Genomic DNA, 19,996 nt, shown 5'->3' on the forward strand with positions numbered 1-19,996 from the left:
CTGAGGTGGTACAGTACTTGGGGTCCCTGCAGGCATATCCTTGCACTTTCTGCTGCCAGTTTTGTTTAAAGGGGTTACCTGCAGACCGCGGCGATCAGTGGTGGATACTGCAATCGGTGCTCTTAAAGTGACAGTAATGGAGTCCCAAACTGTGTAATCACCCTCAGACCCACTCTGTGCGACTCCCAGACAGTCCGGATCACAGTCGCTGGTCGCGATTTCAGCAGCCCTGGAAAGCCTGGCGACTAAAGTTGGTTTAGTCATGAAAAGGTTGATAGCCTAAAATGGCCACTGCCTTCTTCTTCTATGGAGGTGTCCTCTGATTCAGAGGCTGATAGGGGCACCCAGGACGCCCCCCTACCTGAGGGGTCGCTGTCCTCGCAGTCAGATGGTGAAGAGGACCTGTCTTCAGTTGCAGCGTGGGAACGCGCCTTAGTGGAAGCCCTGATTATTTCAGTGCAGGATACTGTAAAATTGGCTGATGAGCCCACGCCGGGAGGGACGCGGGGGACTTTTGGCTCTCACAAGTCTCCAAAAGCTGACAGGGTTTTCCCTTGTCCCAACACTTTTCAGGATATTGTGGATGACCAATGGCGGAGCGTTAAGCACATGTTAGTGGTGCCTAAACACTTTTAACGCCGGTACGCTTTTGCTGAAAAGTTCTCCAACCGTTGGAGGGTGCCACCTAAAGTGGACCATCCGGTTTCCAGATTGAACAAATCTACCCTTGTGCCTGTGGAGGATTCCCCAGTTTTTACTAATCCAGTGGATAGAGGGGTGGAATTCCTTTCCCGCCATCTTCATGTGCTGGCGGGTTCCATTTTGAAACCATTTTTTGTGTCTGTTAGTGTCACAGATGGTGACGGAATGGATTAGGGGTTTGCGGGAGTCCTTGGACCCCGAGACTGTTCCTCCGGAAAAACAGGAACTGTTTGGACCAGGTGATCCAGGCTCTGGTGTTCCTGTGTAATGCATCTATGGATGCGGCTCCCCTGGTTGCCAGGGTTTCGGCCGTGGGCATTGTTTTAAGACGCATGGTTTGGTTGAGGAGCTGGTCGACTTACCAGGCTTCTAAGAAAGCCTTAGCTGATCTCCCTTTTCTGGGAGACCGGTTGTTTGGCGACTCATTGGATGAGTTAATCAAGGGCCTGACTGGCGGGAACAGTACTCTTCTTCCTCAATGTTCCAAGGGTACAATGTGGGGTCCTCCTTTTCTGCTCATAAACTGTTTTATTGTGCCTCCGGGTCGCAAGAAAAAGGAAAGCCGTTCAAAACTTCTGGAGGAGCTAAGAAGCCCTGGGACAGGCCCAAGGCCAGCCAGTCCGGGGCAGCAGACAAGTCCTCTTCGGCATGAAGGGGCGCCCTCACCCGTGTTGGGTGGGGGGATGTCTGCGCTTCTTTCAGGAACCCTGGACTTCCTTCATTCAGGACAATTGGGTTAGTGAACTGATTTGCTCTGGGTACAAGATCGAATTCTGGTCCCGGCCAGGGGACAGGTTCTTTCAGTCAAATCTTCACCTGTCTCCGGAGTGTTTGAAGGATCTACAGGGGGCTGTGCAAGATCTCCTGGCTCAAGGGGTGATTGTGCCAGTTTCTCCGCAGGAACGCTCTCAAGGTTTCTATTCAAACCTGTTCACTGTGCCCAGAAATGAGGGCAAGGTGTGTCCTATCCTGGACCTCAAGGCTCTGAACCGCTTTGTTATGGAAGAGTCTTCCTTGTCGATCAATATTCTGGAGCTGAGGGCAATTAAGCTACCTGCTTCACTGGTCTTTTACGTGGCTCTCCGGTTCAGGTCCAGTCGGACAATGCCACGGCCGTGGCTTACACCAATCAAGGGGGTACCAGGAGTGCCCTGGTGGCCAAAGAGGCAGCCGAGATTCTGGTGTGGGCTGAACACAATGTTCCGGCTCTCTCCGCAGTCCACATCCCGGGTGTGGAGAATTGTCAGGCGGATTACCTGAGTCATCAGGTGCTGGATCAGGGGGAGTGGTCCCTGCATCCTGAATTGTTTAGTCTCCTGTGTGACCGGTGGGGGGACTCCTGAGGTGGATCTGTTTGCGTCTCGCCTCAACAGGAAAGTTCAGAGGTTTGTGGCCCAGGTCTCCGGATCCTTTGGCCGATGCCACAGACGCTCTGGTGGCTCCTTGGAGTCAGTATCACCTGATATATGCCTTCCCTCCACTAGTTCTCCTGCCGAGGTTTCGTCGCAGAGTGGCGATGGTAGGCATTCCGGTCGTTCTGGTGGCAGTCTTGGTATGCAGAGCTTGTAAAAATGGTCGTAAATCCTCCATGGCATCTTCCTCTGTGGGAAGATCTGCTAACTCGTGGACCGATCTTTCATCCTGCTTTACGGTTACTGGCTTTAACAGCTTGGCTGTTGAAAGCAAGGTTTTGAGGGATAGAAATCTCTCTGATTCGGTGATTCCTACCCTTTTGAAGGACAGAAAGTCGATATCTAGGAAATCGTACATTTCTTGGTGTGAATCGCTGCAGCTGCACCCTCGCTTGTTTTCTATAGCTAGGGTTTTGGCCTTTTTACAAAAAGGGGTTGAGCAGCGCTTGGCGTTGGGTACAATCAATGGCCAGGTTTCGGCCTTGGCTATTTACTTCCAATGTCCGCTGGCTACTCCTAGTGTGATTCGCACCTTCATTCAGGGTGTGTGTCATCTGGCCCCTCCAAGGAGATACCCGTTACCGCCGTGGGATCTTAATCTGGTTTTGTCTGTTCTTCAAAAGCCTCCTTTTGAGAATATTTGGGAGATTTCTCTGCACTCTTTGTCGCAGAAGGTTGCCTTTCTAGTGGCTATCACTTCTGCTCGCAGAGTCTGAGCTGGTGGTGCTGTCCTGTCCGCCTTATTTGATGGTCCACAGGGATGAAGTGGTCCTCCCACCTAATCAGTCTTTTCTCCCTATGGTGGTGTCAGATTTTCATCTGAGGACATTGTGTTGCCTTCCTTATGTCCTAAGCCTAAACATCCTAAAGAGATTGCATTGCACTCTCTGAATGTGGTTCGGGTGGGAAGGGTTTATCTGACGGTTACTGAGTCCTTCAGGAAGTCGGACTCTGTGCTTCCTGGCGGTCCTCGCAAAGGTTTGGCTGCGTCCGCTGCGACCATTTCCAGATGGATCAGGCAGGCGGTTGTTCAGGCTTATATAATCAAGGGTCAGGTTCCTCCTTTCCCTGTGAAGGCGCATTCTACTAGAACGCTGAGTGCCTCTTTTCGCTGTCAGGCCTCTGTTGTACAAGTTTATAAGGCAGCGATTTGGTGGTCTGTGCACACCTTTACAAAATTTTACAAGGTGGATTTGTTGGTATCTTCGGATGCCTCTTTTGGTCACAAGGTTTTGCAGGCTGCTGTTTCATAGTTTTTTTTGTTATTCTCTTAGGGGTCTTTTACCTGGGTGAGCTCCTGTTGTTTGGTTGAGCTCTATGTTGCCCGGTTGGCTAGGTTTAGCCTCTTGGAGTTGACGTTACTGTCTGGTTGCGTTTTTCCCACCCCTCATGCCTATACTGCTTTGGGACATCCCACTCAGCTCATGGATCGTCTGTCGATGGACAATAGAGAAAATACAATTTTCTTACCGTAAAATCTTTTTCTCTGATGTCCATCGACTGACACAGCACCTGCCCCTCTGTTTGGGGTTTTTTCTTATGTCTTCACTGCTTTAAAACGAAACTGATGTGCTGGGCTGTGGCAGGGGAGGTTATGCCTGGAGGGACAGCCCCTAGGGCGTGTACATTCAAATTTTTCTGCCTAGACTACTCCTGATGGGAGGAGCATAACCCACTCTGCTCATGGAGATGAGGCTGCGTCTGTCGATGGACATCCGTGAAAAAGACTTTATGGTAAGATAAAAAAAAAAAATCTTACTTTTTTTGCAGCTTAAAAACCCCCATCCATGTTATTCTATAGCCTCATGCATACACAGACATTTTGAAGCTGTAAGTGGCATAGGGGTTTTCACGCTGCAAAAAAAACCCCAGGGCCGGCGCGTTCTGAGGGCCGCCGTTACATCTGTAAAAACGTCTGATGCTGCTAAATGCAGCCTAACGCTGCATACAGCGTTAAGCGTTTTTTTTTTTTGACATGTTAAAAATCAGTGGTTACCTATGAGAGCCCATTGATTTGAATGGAAGTCCCATCCAAGTCGGATCATGATAATCCAACTTGTGGTGCGACTTGTGCTCTAGGGCTCTTGAAGTGGAACTCCACGCAAAAATGAAAAAAAAAATGGAGTGGGGTCCCCCCCAAGTTCAATACCAGGCCCTTTGAGTCTGGTATGGATCTTGAAAGGGAACCCCACACTAAAATGAAAAAAAAAATGCAGTGGGGTGCCCCCACCAAGACCATATCAGACCCTTCGGTCTGGTATGGATTATGAGGAGAATCCCCCACCCCCCCCAAAAAAAAGGTGTGGGGTCACCCCAAAATCCATACCAGACCCTTATCCGAGCATGTAGCCTTGCAGGTCAGGAAAGGGGAAGGGACAAGCGAGCACAAAGGGGGCCCCCAGATGTGAATAAGTATGGGGTACATTGTACCCCTACCCATTCACCTAAAAAAAGGCAATGTAGCATAATTAATGACGAGACGGTTTTGAGAAGTCCTTTATTAAAAATCTTCCTCTGATCTTATCCCTCGGGTCTTCTCCCTCCGATCTTCTCCCTCCAGTGTTTTTCCTTGGATCTTCTGTGCATCCGGTCTTCTCCTCTGCGAACCCAGTCCTCCTCCGATGCTGTCTCCTGTGATTATGCCAGCCCTGCTCTATGCGGCTTCTTATATAGCCATGGGGCATGGCCATCTGGTGACATCACATGACATGTTACGACACAAGGGGAGGGGTCTCTGGATGATGTCACCGGGTGGCCATGCCTCATGGCTAAGAACCTGCAAAGAGCGGAGCTGGCATGATCACGGGAGACCGCATCGGAGGAGGACCGGGTTGGCAGAGAAGACAGGAGGCAGAGGACACCCGAGGGAGACGATCGGAGGAAGATTTTTAATAAAGGACTTCTCAAAACCCTGTCATTATTTACACTACACAGCCTTTTTTGGGGTGAATGGGTAGGGGTACAATGTACCCCATACTCATTCCCATGGGGGGGGGGCAGGATCTTGGGGCCCCCTTTGTTAAAGGGGGCTTTCAGATTCCAATAAGCCCCCTTTCCACAGACCCCCACAACCACCGCCCAGGGTTGTCAGAAAGAGGCCCTTGTCCCCAACAACAACCACCCCATGCCATTTGTTCTTTTATTTTTCATTTTGGCGTAGGGTTCCCTTTCAAGATCCACACCAGACCCAAAGGGCCTGGTATGGAACTTTGGGGGGACTCCATGCTGGGGTTTTTTTTTTCATTTTGGTGTGGAGTTCCCTTTTAAGAACCTCGAAGCACAAGTCAGATCATCATTTTTTTTTCTTTTTTCAATAAATGTTTATTGAGAAAACATAGAGAATACAAGCAGATATAGATCTGTACATGTATGTGGGTCTGCTGTGCTATTTTTAAAAACATTTGCCAAAAGGTAACACCTGAAACTATTTTTTGAGGTTGAAGTATCTTTACAACCAAAACATGAACCTCATCCAACTTTGCTTGGCCAAATGTGTTCACTATTCTTTACGTAGTTGACCTAACCGTGAATAAACATAATTAAACCAGGTTCCCACTAGGGGAATATGAGGCAGGTAGTGGGTACATGACCTGAATAATAGTCCAGTGGGAAGAGAGATTGGATATAGGAAGTAGGAGTAAAGAGTGAAAGAGGTGAAGGGAGGGAGGAGGGGTTGCGGGGGTATAGGCACCCCAGCTGAGTTAACTGTAAAACCGATGTGTTGAGGGAAATAACAGTCACCCCTGTAGGTAGGTGTTTACCATGATATACTATTTGGGTGAGGACACAAGATCCGAGTAGTCTTGTGTACAAGTAAAGGCGATCCAGCAGGCCCATATTTTATGCGCTAATGAGCAGAGGCCTCTGTCCTCATAGGTCAGGTCTTCCATGCGATATGTATGGTCCACATTGTGAAGCCATTGTTGAATAGTCGGAATATTAGTTTGCTTCCAATATCGGGGTATAAGGGATTTCGCTGCATTTAGGAGATGGGGTCTGAGGGAGCGCTTATATTGGCCTGCTTGCTCGTCTGCACAGTGAAATCGTACTACCCATGGGTCTTTGCGTATCGGAAAGCCTTAAATCTTTTCAACCCAGTGTAGGATAGACGACCAAAAACCTTTTATCATGGGAAAATACCACCAGATGTGGGCATGCATGGCCAGTTCGCTGCAGCCCCTCCAACATTGTGCTGAGGTAGAAGGAAAAATGCAGTGATACCGTAGTGTGGTGCCAGCGTGTTAGTATTTTGTAGTTCACGTCAGCAATTTTTGAGGAAGTGGATGTATGGGACAATTGTAGTATCTTTGAGCGTTGGATTTCGGTGTCTAGTCAGATCATCATGATACTACTTGGATGTAACTTTTATTCAAATCAATGAGCTGAAAGTCTAATCAAAGACAGCTCTCATAGGCAACCATTGATTTTAAATAGAAGCAAAGAAAAGCTGCTAAAAGCGAAGGTGGCTAAACGCGCATTGACGCCAATGGAAAAAGCTACTAAAAGCACGTTTTTACATCTGCTTTTTCCTGGCATTGGTAGTGGCTTTGCAGCTCATTTTTTCGACTGCTCTATGTGCATGAGAACTAAGTGTGAGATGCGAGGTCTTTTTGACCCCAGATCTCACAATAAACAGGACCTGTCATGCTTATTATTACAAGGGATGTAAAGTGATGAACAAAAAAAATTAAAGGGACGCTGTAAAAAATAAAAAGCAAAATAAATAATAAAAAAAAAGTTTAAAGCGCCCCCTCCCTCTGAGCTTGGGCACAGAAGCGAGCGCATACGCAAGTCACGTCCACATATGTAAGCGGTGTTCAAACTACACATGTGAGGTATCACCGCAATCCTTAAAGCGAGAGCAATAATCCTAGCACAAGACCTCCTCCTCTGTAACTCTAAACTGGTAACCTGTAAAAAAAATTTAAGGAGCCATCTAATGGAGATTTTTTTTTTTTTTTTTTGAAAATATGTTTATTATTTCAACAAAAACAACAGGGGCAAGAGGTTCACTAAGCAGCCTTACAACATATGGCCAACAAGGTGAAGAGAACTAGAGATCACAGATTGCCCACGCAGGGGTGAAATGAAGGTGACATCAGAACATATCAACATATCAATAAATAATATGGGGCAGAGATTACATCACAAGTGGCAGCTCACCCAAGTCCCAGCCAGCGTTCAACCAACCCCCGAACCACCATTACTCAGGCATGCAGCAAGCAGAAGCACGGAGGAGTCCGCCAGCCATTTGGCCTAGACTCTGTCATGCTTCTGGGGGGATCCCCTATGAAAGTACATATCCCTGTACAGCGGGATCACCGAGTCCACCAGTGCCCTCCACCTCTGGAGCGAGGGGGGGACTGTTGTCTCCAGTGAAGCCCAATATTCTTCCTTGCAAAAAAAAGGAGACCCATAAGAGTGCGGTCTGCCACCCTGGGCAGCGGGTCATCCAGTAGGCCCAACAGGGCTATTTTAGGCGAGGGGTCAATTGAAACCTGTAGGACGCCATTCACAGCCGTGAATATCCGCAACCAATAATCAGACAGAGCCGGGCAGGTCCAAAAGATGTGGATGAAATCTCCCGGAGTGTGGCCGCACCGCCAACACTCCGGGGAGTGGGATCTATGTATCTTGTGTAGGCGGTGGGGGGTGAGGTAAGCCTGGTGAGCTATTTTATATTGGACCATACGATCCCTGAGAGAGACCAGGATCTTAAAAGGGGAGTCCCACACCTGCTGCCAGTCCTCCCCGTCCATGTCCGGGACATCCCGAGCCCACCGATCACGGAGGCCCGAGAGCTCCGGAGAGAACACCCGAAGGAGATGGGCATGCAGGACGGAGGCAGCATGTTCGGAGCAGTCGTAAAAAAGGACCCGCTCCAGATCCGACTGCACCGCCTGCGCCCCCCTTGTGGGAATTGGGCCCTGAAGGCATGGGACAACTGTAAGTAACGAAATAGGTGGGAGGGCGGCACCCCGTGGGAGGCATGAAGTTGATTAAATGTGGGAAATGAGAGATCCGGGGACAGGTCCGAGACCTTTTTTATGCCAAATTTGGTCCAAGCCACCAGTTCAGGAAGGGAGTATAGATGGGGCAAGGTAGGATTGATCCATAAAGGTGCGTTAGGGGAGACCGCGGTGCTCGGGTAGGCCTCCAGCGCCAGACCTTGACGCCAGGACCTGATCGTCGTCTGCATGGAGGAAGTCAAGGCGTAGGGAGCCCTGGGGCCTCTGAATAGCAGGTGTGACAACGCTTCCACGGACCCCAACACCGCAGCCTCCGCCACCACCGCAGAATTTGAGGCGTCAGGAGATGACCACCATACCGCAGAGACCAGTTGGGAGGCCAGGAAGTACTTATAGCAGTCCGGGAAGGCCAGGCCCCCCTGCGACTGAGGTCCCGTAAGCGTTGAGAATGTGTAACGGGGAGGGCGGGGACCCCACAGGAATGAGGAAAATATTTTGTTCAGGTTAGTAAAGAAGGATTTGGGGATCCATTGGGGCGAGTGGCAAAATAGGTAGGTTAGTTTAGGGAGGATTTTCATTTTCACTAAATTCACACGGCCCAATAAGGAGAGGGGAAGATTCTCCCATGCCTTCAGTTTAGCCCAAAGGTCCCTCACTACCGGATCTAGATTGAGGGATATGAAATCTGTTGGCTCCTTGGAGACCCTCACCCCTAGATACATAAAGCTGTCAACCCATTGCAGTAGGAGATCAGACGGGGCATCCCTCCTGGCCGCCTCATCAATCGCTAGCAGCTGGGATTTAGTCCAGTTTACCCTCAGCCGTGGACCAGTGGAGGAGGTCCCCGGAGAGAGCCTTGGGAGGTGTGGGCCTATCTAGGTCCGGAGAGAGGATGGCATTGAAATCCCCCAGGAGAAGTAATTTGGCAGGACAGTAAGTGGAGATCCTCTCCTGGATGGTGTATAGGACCTCAGCCTTAAAGGCGGGGGAACATAAATGCCCGCCACTACATACCGCTGCTGCCACATGGAGAGCACCAGCACGACAAATCTGCCAGAGGGGTCAGTGTGAACCGCCTCCACCACACAGGGCAGTGACTGATCAGTATGGAGACGCCTCTGGCATAAGTGGAGTAAGAGGCATGGAAAGACCTCTGTACCCACAGTTTCCTCAAAGACAGGAGCTTGCTGCCCACCTGGTGGGTTTCTTGCAGGATCAATATGGAAGGGCTGTAATACTGCACATATTGAAAAAGGAGAGCCCGTTTGAATTTTAGAATTTAGGCCCCGCACGTTCCAGGATAGCACGGAAAAGGTAGTAGGTTTACGTGATGCCATCATGGAAGGTTAAGAAATGAGTCACCCCAGAAGAATCATACGGTGTCCCAGTCACCTGGGGAGCAGCAAGGCAGAGCAAACCCATGCACCGAACATTAACACATACAGACAACATTGGCTCTCCGCGTGAGAGAGCGTAACACCCCAGACACATATTTCCAACCCTACCGTACCCCAGCACACCCCCAAAAACGTATGGGGGGGTCCGGGGACAGTTTAAACCCAAAACTAGAAAAAAAAACAGAGACCACCGGCTGTCTAACCAACCGGGTCTATCGAGGGAGCTAGGTCGGGGCGGGAGCCTTGGCCAGAACCCAGTAGGGACCGTCACTGCGACAGTTCAACACAAATCAAAAAACCGAAGAATAAAAAATCTGCAGACAAGACTCCAATGTTCCAGTACACAGTACAGGGTCCAGGGGCAACAGTTCTGGCGCTCTGGGGCTCAGCTCCGATCCAGATGGAAATCCAGCATGTACAGAGATGTGGTCGGCACCGACCTGAGGGGAGTGGGAGAAGGGGACAGCAGGGGGCCAAGCAGTTCCAGGGAAAGTGGATCAGCAATAACAGTCTAGGCCAATGGGGAACCAACGGCCCATAGCGAGGGGGAGACCGGAGGCACACAGACCCCAAGCAGAATGCCGTGGCCAGGGGGGGGGAAGCCGTACCTTATGGGCAAAGGAGCCGAAGAAGAGGAAGGATCAGAGACGGCTGGTCACTGCACGTACAGTTGTGTTCAAAATTATTCAACCCCCCAATGCTGTAAAGGGTTTAGGGAATTTAGTGTACATTTGTAATTGTATTCAGAATGAAATCCTACAAGGACTTCTTAAAAAACCATATGCAACTAAAATGACATCAATTGGTTTTGTAATACAGTAGTAAATGTTTCTTTTGTGAATTCTTCATTGACACAATTATTCAACCCCTTAAAGACTACCACTCTGAAGAACAGAGGTTCATTGAAGTGTTTTCAATCAGGTATTGAAAACACCTGTGGATGTCAGAGAGCAGCAATAAAGCCTAATAAGCACCAATTAAGCAGCTTTAAAATGACTGTGATACTCAGCTCCTTCTAGACATTTATTGGGGTGGTTACAAACATGGTGAAATCAAGAGAATGGTCCAGGAAGACAAGAGAAGAGGTGATTACTCTTCACAGGAAGGGCAATGGCTATAAGAATATTGCAAAGATGTTAAACATACCAAGAGACACCATAGGAAGCATCATTCGCAAATTCAAGGCAAAGGGCACTGTTGAAACGCTACCTGGTCGTGGCAGAAAGAAGATGCTGACTTTGACTTCTGTGCGCTACCTGAAGCGTAGAGTGGAGAAAAGTCCCCGTGTGACTGCTGAGGAACTGAGAAAAGATTTGTCAGATGTGGGTACTGAAGTTTCTGCTCAGACAATACGGCGCACACTGCGTAATGAAGGCCTCCATGCCAGAACTCCCAGGCGCACCCCCTTGCTGTCTCCAAAGAATAAGAAGAGTCGACTGCAGTATGCCAAAAGTCATGTGGACAAACCACAGAAGTTTTGGGATAGTGTTCTGTGGACTGATGAAACAAAATTAGAACTGTTTGGGCCCATGGATCAACGCTATGTTTGGAGGAAGAAGAACAAGGCCTGTGAAGAAAAGAACACCTTGCCTACTGTGAAGCATGGCGGGGGGTCAATCATGCTTTGGGACTGTTTTGCTTCTGCAGGTACAGGGAAGCTTTAGCGTGTGCAAGGTACCATGAATTCTCTTCAGAACCAGGAGATATTGGATGTCAATGTGATGCAGTCCGTCACAAACCTGAGGCTTGGGAGACGTTGGACCTTTCAACAGGACAATGATCCCAAACATACCTCCAAGTCCACTAGAGCATGGTTGCAGATTAAAGGCTGAAACATTTTGGAGTGGCCATCACAGTCACCAGACTTAAATCCGATTGAGAACCTCTGGTGGGACTTAAAGAAAGCAGTTGCAGTGCACAAGCCTAAGAATGTGACTGAACTGGAGGCTTTTGCCCATGACGAATGGGCGAAGATACCCGTAGATCGCTGCAAGACACTCTTGTCAAGCTATGCTTCACGTTTAAAAGCTGTTATAACTGTAAAAGGATGTTGTACTAAGTACTAAGATTGAATGTCACTTGGGGGTTGAATAAAACTGATAATGATGTGAGCACAGAAAAGACATTTGTGGTGATTTCATTATAAATGTTATGTTATATTTGTCTGACCTACACGTGCCTCTTTGATTTAATTGTAAGCAGGATGACTGAATGATCAAAATCAATGTCAAACTGGCCAAAACAATCAATTTCAGTGGGGGTTGAAAAATTTTGAACACCACTGTAGATCGGGAGGTGGATCCGGTATCATTGGGCAACCCCGGAGAGCCTAGCGGACATCAAGCCAGGTAGCCGCCGCCTCTGGGTCCTCAAAGAAGCGGGTGCGGTCTCCGTCTATCACCCGCAGCCTGCTGGTGTAAAGGAGGTTGAATTTAATGCCCTTCTCTCGCAGCCGTTTGCGTATGTCGGTGAAGAGGCGCCGCTTCTGCTTTACCTCCGGGGAATAATCGGGGAACATCATGATCCTGGCGTTTTCAAAATGGAGGTCCTGCTTTGCTCTGGCAGCGGAAAGGGGACAGTCATGGTCCCGGTAGTTGAGGAGCAGGAACGGGCGGGGCGGAGCTCCTGGGATTGGAGGTGGCAGGGGGGACCCTATGCGCTCTTTCCACCACGAATGTGGGGGGCACATCCTGTAGTTCTAGCAAGGAGGTTAGGAACGACTCCGCAAATTCCGCAGGCCGGGAGCCCTATGCCCGCTCTGGGAGGCCCAGGATGCGGATGTTCCGCCGAAGCCCATTCTCGGTGTTGATTGCCCGATCTTGAAGGGCCCAGACTTGCAATTGAAGTGCATGAAGATCCCTGGAATCCACCCGCGTCGAATCCTCCAGCTGGGAGGTGCGATCTTCCGCCTCCGACATCCTGGACCGGAACTTGTCCAAGTCATGGCGAATGAGGCTGATATCTGTCGCAAAGTAGTCAATTTTCACGGTAAGTCCTTGCAGGCTTTGATGGCTTCCAGGATGTCGGATGGGGACGGATCCTTGGAATCCCCAGAGCCGTACGCCATCTGAGTACCCACGGACATCGTGGAGGTAGTAGGCCAGATGGCCGGAGCCAGAGAATGGCCCGGGACACCGGACTTCTTGGCGGAGCGCAGCTTCCCTGGAGACAGGGGAGGAGCCCGCGTGGGGTGGTGCCCTGTCGTCTGGAACCCAGGGTTGAGGTAATGGGGTGCCGAGATGAAGAAGAAGAGCTGGAAGAAAGGATTATATCAGCGAAGGATCGGATCTCGAGCATAGTGCGACTGCTCAGTTTCACTTCCCGGCCACGCCCCCCACCTATGGAGATTTTAAGCAACGAAGTTTGTCGCCATTCCACGTGCGTGCGCAATTTTAAAGCATGACATGTTCGGTATCAATTTACTTGGCATAACATCATCTTTCACATTATACAAAAAAATTGGGCTAACTTTACTGATTTCTTATTTTTATTTTAAAAAAAGTGTATTTTTTCCCAAGAAATTGTGTTTGTAGGGCCGCTGCGCAAAAAGGGTGTAACAAAAAAATGGCCCCTGCCCCCACCTATAACTGGCCTTCACAGCAAGGAGCAGATGGCAAGGCATGCAAAACAAAACCAGAAAAATTCCCAGCTCAACTCACCAACCAGTCTGCTTACCGACCAAATTACCTGTCTAACAGTATACTTTAAAAACAGGGGTTTAGTTAGCACACATTTGCAAACACATTGAGCCCCTGTGCCTTTAAGGAGGGTTGGGCTACCTCCATGCCCACCTGCCCTATATCTATTAGAATGCATGTGCTTCCATTGTGGAGACTCCATAGATTTACAGAGTTAGGGCTGCAGGTAATACAGGGTGCCGTGAAGTGGCCCTGCATCTTACGCATGCGTTTGCAAACGTGTGCTAAATAAACCCCTGTTTTTAACGCATACTGTTAGACAGGTTAATTCGGTTGGTAAGCAGACTGGTTTGTTAAGCTGGGAATTTTTTTCTGGTTTTGTCTTGCAAATACGGTGTGACATAAAGTATTGCAACAATCTCCATTTTATTCTCTGGGGTATACATACAAAAATATATAATGTTTTGGTGTTCTAAGTAATTTTCTAGCAAAAAATACTGATTTTGCCTTGTAAACAACAAATGTCAGAAATAGACCTGGTCCTTAAGTGGTTAGAATACATGTGTCAAATGCAAGGAGGGCCGATTTAGGCCCTCCAGGCCATTTCATGTGGCCCTCGCACCTCTCCTGACATCCCCCTCATCTCTGCCCCCACCGTGTAGTTGGCAGCAGAAAGGAGGACAGAACTCCTACAGATTTTGCACCTCTCTGTGCAACACCTCCTCGTCTCCACCTACCCTGGTCACAGCATTCAGTAGACTCTGGCAGCTGACTCCAACCACCCTCTGGTCCTCCTTCTGACCTTGCAATTTCTGCTTCCCAGCTCCACCCCCAGCTTCTTCCCGGCAGCAGCACCTGGTAAGAGGGCTGTGCTGTTATGTAAGGGAGAGTGGGGTGATACTCGACATTTAATGTAAGGGGTTGGGGGGGCGGGGTAGTGCTCTGGCCTTTTAGCCTTACAGATGCAACCTTTGAGGGTGACCATAATGCTGATAGGGCCCATGATGAAATTGAGTTAAGCTGGATACACACTATTTTCTTTAGATTTGTTCCTTTAGATTTATCAAAACCATACAATATGAGGTCAAACGTAAACACTTTAAATTTGTATGCAATCAGGCAGGCCCTTGCACTGCATAGTTGAGAGTAAATCTAAAGGAAATCAAAAAAAACAAAAAGTTGTATAGTGTGTGTCCAGCTTTAGACACCCCTGCCTTAGATGAAAAGAGTCTCCCTAACAATATAGTGTCTTTACAGTTCATGTATTAGTCATTGATTCTTTCAACTTATTCATTAGTGATGCTTATACCTTTGTCTGACGTGTTTCTTCTAGTGGCTAAACATCCTTACAATTTTAAACCACTAGAATATTTTTAGATAACCATTTAATAAATCAGAATCAAGAAACGTTTATAATTGCTTACGTTTAACCTCAAACAGCAGTCTGTGTCTTCCACCCCAGCTCGGTTCGTTTAGGTCTCAGCTGAAGCAAAGGCAATATAGAAAAGTTGGAGGCTGTCTCCTGGCAATTAGGTCAGAGTTTACTTTGCTGTTGCACACCATTTATACAGGCCTAAGGGAAGGACAGAGGCCGCCAGAGGCAAGGACAGCATTTCAAATGAGACACTGTCATGAGCAGAATTACTTTTTTCAAACATTGATTTAAAGTCTTTCTGGGAAAAAAGAGCATGCATATTTTATTTAGTTTAAGTTGGTCTGTAAGGTTTATTTATAAAGAGCTGTGATATGAAAATAAAGAGGGGGGAAGCACTTTTACATCTAGCATCTGGGACTGTACAATAGGCTACATTTTTCCAGGGTAATTGTTCGTTTTGTAAATCTGATACTGCTTATAATTCTTTGGCTGGGAGGCGGTACTGGGATTTCGTTTTAAATGGAAAATGCCTCGGGCTTTTAATTTTCTGAGCCCAGCAGTTTTCAGCTCTGAGATGGAGCCCTTGTTTTCACTCAGTTCATGTTTAGCTGCAGGGGTTTTAGTTTATAGCTTAGGCTGGTTAAGCTTTTGCTCCCAGAGGCCTCTGCATAGCAACTGTACAAATCAACAAATACGTTCATTTGTGTCTGCAGCCTTTCACTCAGTAGCTGTTTTTTTCCAACATTTCCCAATATCCATTTCCTGACTTTTTTAGCCGGAGAGGAAACAAAAAAGCCGTGCTAATTAGAGCTTATTTTAATTGAGCCTTAATATTGGAGCTTGCTACAGTTGCCCCAGAGGTAGTGCCAGGAGAATGAATTGGATGTATCCAAAGCTGATGGGAGCTAGGTGCTTTGTATGGTATATAAATATATCTATCTATTTTTTCACTTGACCTACAGTTTCATTCCCCTGTTGAATAAATCATCAAGCCTGTTCACATTTCTGATTAAGGATCTGACAGCAGACGATAATAAAGACAATTGAGGTGTGAGACGTGTGATATGGAGCTGAAGAAATTGGTTTCTATAGTGACAAGACTGATTTTTTTTTTTTTTTTTTTAAGGATCTTTGTTCTAAATGAGTCACATACTTAAAGAACAACCTTTTTCTTTTGCCTTACCCTCCCACCATTAACTGCGCCTTGTGAACTATGAAATTTGTTGTTGCTGAACAGAGCTCCACTTTGCTCCGAGGTGTCAGCGGCAGGTTATTTATGAATGTTTTAAAGAACTTTATTATTGCTTTTAATGTAGAAGCTAAGGCAAAAGGAGCAGAAACCAGAGCAAGAGGCTTTCCTGGCTAGAACAGAATTTTAGTGAGTTCAGATGATTTCAGGACCAGAATTGCTTATAATGATTGTACATGGATTGCTGTAGTAAACAGAACTGTGAGGAGACAACTGTAACTAAAATGAGTAAGAAGGTATATATCATTTCTGCATTTAGAAAGTTAAGACTGACTGTTTTTGTTTTTTTATTTATTAACATGCGGACCTGTTGGATCCACATTTTTCTTGCAGCCTGTTGGGTTTGCTTGTGCAGAATAGAAAATAAAATGTTAGTATGGATCAGGGTTTGAAGATCACAGCTATGGATCAGGGCTTGGGGATTCCCCACTTACAGCAGAATGTAAACGTTAGTCGGCATTAAAAAAGAAAAAAAAAAATGGCATGAGATTCCACCAACAATTCATACTTGCCCTTTACCTGAGCATGCAATGGGGGTACTATTCTAGAGGGCCCCATGGCAAAGAGCCTTTATCCCCATGTTGAGGATAAGGGCGACTTACCCATAACTTTTTTTTATGCGGGCTCCGTTCATAGAGGGACATTTTGTTTTTTTTTTTTAAATAATAGACTTGTCAAAAACAGTTTGGTGTTTTTATTTACACTTGGCAGTTGATGATTGAGGAACAAGGTTAGTATATACCACATACTCCTTCACATTGGGGGGGGGGGGGGGATGAAGGATCTGGGGGCTCCCTTGTTAAAGGCAGTCTAAGCCTCCCCCCCCCCCACTACCACCAGGCCAGTGCTTTGGGAAAGAGGCCCTTATCCTCCACATCGGGGTAAAGTGCTTTGCCAGGGGGCCCCCGCTGGCTAAGCAAGCACCCCATGTAGAGGGCATGTGGCCTGGTCATTTTTTGAGGGGGGGGTGGCCAGACTCTCTCTCCCCCTCCTTTCCTGACCTGATGGGCTGCATGCTCAGATAGGAGGTTGGCATAGACATTTGGGGGGGACCCCACGCCTATATATATATATATATATATATATATATATATATATATATATAATATATATATTCGGTCTTAGGGCCACACACACACACACCATACCAGCCCCGAGTGGCCTGGTATGTATTGGGGGGGGGGGGGGACACTACGTGCTTTTTTTATTTTTTTTTATTTAAATTCTGCTGTCAGCAGGGAGTCCCTACTGACAGCAGGGGTGAGTCATGGTTGTTAGGACATCAAATGATGCAGTCTCCCTAACAAGCAGCAGCCCTGAACTGAACTCTCACATTTAGCAGTGTTAGGAATATACCACTGTTAAATGTTTCACCCCAGTGCAGCTGGAGGCATGTTTTGCATTAAAATAAAGTAAATGGAAAAAAAAACTCCTGCTGTATTTAGTGTGGATTTTTTCTTTTTCATGAATTGCATGTTCCTGAGTTAGATACCATAGGAGTTATTTAGACACAAGTACTCATTCGGTATTTAACACTTAGTGAATTGAGCCTATTGTCTCTGAAGTCAGAAAAGTTGATCCTTCTACAGGTCCCTCTCAAAAAATTAGCATATTGTGATAAAGTTCATTATTTTCTGTAATGTACTGATAAACATTAGACTTTCATATTTTTTAGATTCATTACATTCATTTTAATATTGATGATTTTGGCATACAGCTCATGAAAACCCAAAATTCCTATCTCAAAAAATTAGCATATCATGAAAAGGTTCTCTAAACAAGCTATTAACCTAATCAACTAATTAACTCTAAACACCTGCAAAAGATTCCTGAGGCTTTTAAAAACTCCCAGCCTGGTTCATTACTCAAAACCGCAATCATGGGTAAGACTGCCGACCTGACTGCTGTCCAGAAGGCCATCATTGACACCCTCAAGCAAGAGGGTAAGACACAGAAAGAAATTTCTGAACGAATAGGCTGTTCCCAGAGTGCTGTATCAAGGCACCTCAGTGGGAAGTCTGTGGGAAGGAAAAAGTGTGGCAGAAAACGCTGCACAACGAGAAGAGGTGACCGGACCCTGAGGAAGACTGGGGAGAGGGAAATGCCAAAATGCCTGAAGTCCAGTGTCAAGTACCCACAGTCAGTGATGGTCTGGGGTGCCATGTCAGCTGCTGGTGTTGGTCCACTGTGTTTTATCAAGGGCAGGGTCAATGCAGCTAGCTATCAGGAGATTTTGAAGCACTTCATGCTTCCATCTGCTGAAAAGCTTTATGGAGATGAAGATTTCATTTTTCAGCACGACCTGGCACCTGCTCACAGTGCCAAAACCACTGGTAAATGGTTTACTGACCATGGTATTACTGTGCTCAATTGGCCTGCCAACTCTCCTGACCTGAACCCCATAGAGAATCTGTGGGATGTTGTGAAGAGAAAGTTGAGAGACGCAAGACCCAACACTCTGGATGAGCTCAAGGCCGCTATCGAAGCATCCTGGGCCTCCATAACACCTCAGCAGTGCCACAGGCTGATTGCCTCCATGCCACGCCGCATTGAAGCAGTCATTTCTGCAAAAGGATTCCCGACCAAGTATTGAGTGCATAACTGAACATAATTTTTTGAAGTTTGACTTTTTTTGTATTAAAAACACTTTTCTTTTATTGGTCGGATGAAATATGCTAATTTTTTGAGATAGGAATTTGGGGTTTTCATGAGCTGTATGCCAAAATCATCAATATTAAAACAATAAAAGGCTTGCACTACTTCAGTTGTGTGTAATGAATCTAAAATATATGAAAGTCTAATGTTTATCAGTACATTACAGAAAATAATGAACTTTATCACAATATGCTAATTTTTTGAGAGGGACCTGTATACTTCGAACATTTTAAAGAGGTAGTAAACCGCCCTTTTTTTTTTTTTTTTTTTAACCCTGAAACACAATGGCATAATGTGCTAGTGTACATTGCATACTAGTACATTTAGAAATACTTCCCTTCGAACTGAGCCCTCTAGCGGCGTGCTGTCCCCGCTGACAGGGTTTCCATCTTCCCCCGGTCTTCCGGGTTCGAGCGAGCCAGCCAGCCATCTGATTGGCTGAGCTGCAATGATGTCACTCCCATGCATGCGGTAGTCACAGTAGCGGCACAGAGCTCTGAAGGGATGGCCCTGGCATGCTGTCCCTTCAGAGCTCATGTGCCAGTGATGTCACCGGCTGCATGCATGCTTACCTGTAGGTACAGTGAATATCTCCTAAACAGTGCATGTGTAGGAGATATTCACTGTACCTACAGGTAAGCCTTACCTGCAGATTCAAGTGCCAAAAAAGACTTTACTACCACTTTAAAGAGCATTAAAAAGTGTTAAAAATGAGCTGTATGAAAAGGGAACCAGCAGCAACTAGTTGCTTCTTGGTTTCCTTTTCTACTGCAGTTTAAAAAAAATCGAAGGGGTAATGGTTTCTTATTTCCTGCTATAAAGTGAATGGGCACTTCAGTTGTCAGGACAACTGTCACAACTGAGGGCCCATTTCTGTGCTGGAGAACTCCTGGAGAGGCGTTAACTTCAAGGATCGGCACAACTCTGCAGCAGAACACACAGCATCATGTCTGTCCGCTTGCCAGCACTACTTCCAGTAGCAACTTCCAGCACAGAGCAGGAGCCCAGGCTTTGACAGGCAAAAAAACATCCTAACCGGTTCTCTGGTATGAGAGCATACTATGAATATTTGGAGGCTCTGCCTCAGTTGAAGCTAAGCAGATTCTGGTCCTAGTTTCAATGTCACAAATGGTGAAAGCCCCTAACCACACTTGTATGATCTATCAATGTTAACTCTTCTTGATTCGTTTCTGATCTACCTTAAACAATTAAAATACAAAACTTTAAATGTGCCAGATAAAGATACATGGACCTTGTGTGTAGCCCTCCTGGTGTTTTTCTAAAATAGGGAAAGCATGAATACAGTCATCTGATCTGGTTGCTATAGGCTATACCTGCCCCTTTGGTATCCTTCATATTCTCTAAATGAAACTCTAACCAGCACTAACCTGACCAATTTGCATGACTAATTTGTCAGGTAAAAATGTCAGAATTTCCCCTTTTTTCCACAGATTGCAGATTCTCTGTTCTTTAGTTTGTCCTAGTTTTATAGAGGTCTCCTACTAGAAGCAAACTTGCATATTGATTATACTATGTTAATCCTGCTGTGAAAATGATTATAAATAGTGCGATGCTCTAAAAACTCAAAAAATGATCTGT

At 46.7% G+C, this 19,996-nt stretch overlaps 1 protein-coding gene across 1 annotated transcript in view; it reads left to right on the top strand.

Annotated features, from left to right (window-relative positions):
- The window catches only part of TAF4B (TATA-box binding protein associated factor 4b), a gene marked incomplete at its 5' end in the record, with an annotated part of 319,056 nt that overhangs the window by 259,882 nt on the left and 39,178 nt on the right, over positions 1-19,996 (top strand). The gene's annotated exons all lie outside the window — the stretch shown is intronic.

The sequence above is a fragment of the Pelophylax lessonae genome, assembly GCF_965119305.1.
Source record: "Pelophylax lessonae genome assembly, chromosome: 5".
Classification (NCBI taxonomy): Eukaryota; Metazoa; Chordata; class Amphibia; order Anura; family Ranidae; genus Pelophylax; species Pelophylax lessonae.